The sequence below is a fragment of the Papaver somniferum genome, chromosome 2, assembly GCF_003573695.1.
Source record: "Papaver somniferum cultivar HN1 chromosome 2, ASM357369v1, whole genome shotgun sequence".
NCBI classification, from domain to species: domain Eukaryota; kingdom Viridiplantae; phylum Streptophyta; class Magnoliopsida; order Ranunculales; family Papaveraceae; genus Papaver; species Papaver somniferum.
The window spans coordinates 4,764,795-4,765,759 of record NC_039359.1 but is presented as its reverse complement, the minus strand read 5'-3'; the positions used below and the strand labels follow the sequence as shown (position 1 = coordinate 4,765,759).

Here is a 965-nt window from a genome sequence, read left to right as displayed (position 1 = left end):
CATGTTAAGGATTTTGAGGAAATTTGTAGTACTCTAAGAATTAGAGGCTTAGATGATAATGCTTTGAAACTTAGGTTATTCCCATTTTCCCTGAAAGATAAGGCCAAGTCGTGGCTGTATAGTTTGGACTCCGAGTCAATTGAGACATATGAACAACTTACATCTGCATTTTTTAATAAGTTCTTCCCTAGGCACAAAACATCGTCTATTAGGACGCAAAAATGCACATTTTCACAACAAGAGGGAGAATCTTTATATAGGTATTTGGAAAGGTTCAATGATTTATTATCCCAGTGTCCTCATCATGGTTTAGAAAAGGTTAGGATAGTTCAGATCCTTTATGAGGGTTTACATTATTCCACAACGACCATGGTTGAGTCTCTATGCACTGGTGGATTTGAAAACCAAACTGTTGATGCGGCGATGGAGTTTTTTAATGAAATCGCTGAAAAAACCCAGCAATGGGAAAATAGTAGGGTACCCTAGAAAACAATTCTTTTAAGTAGAGGAAACATTAATAGGGTAGAAGGAGGCTATGAATCAGATGCCAAAATTGCTGCTATAACAAAAAGGTTAGAAGCCTTAGAAGTGGTCCAGACTAGTGGTAGAGTGGAGCCTTTTTGGGAAGGCCAGAATATTGAAGAGCAGGTCAATGCTATTTATAGTAACACTAGATTTGATAACCGTCAAAATATTGACCCATATTCAGAAACCTATAATCCTGGTTGGAGAAACCATCCGAACCTTTCGTGGTCTAAGGGCCAAAGTCAAGGTCAGTTTAGTAATTCTAATGCTCCCCCAGGTTTTGGCTATACTAAGAATCCTTCAGGACTAGCTCAGTTTCAGAATCAGTCAGATAAGAAAATCCTAAGTTTAGAGGAATCTCTCGCCTTGTTAACTCAGCAAACTGCAAAACTCCAGTTATCCGTAGAACAGAGTCTACAAGCTAGTAACAGGATAGGACA

At 38.5% G+C, this 965-nt stretch overlaps 1 pseudogene; it reads right to left on the bottom strand.

The window, feature by feature from the left end:
• Positions 1–211: 211 nt before the first annotated feature.
• LOC113354592 lies at positions 212–311 on the bottom strand (annotated as a pseudogene).
• Between the last annotated feature and the right edge of the window lie 654 nt (positions 312–965).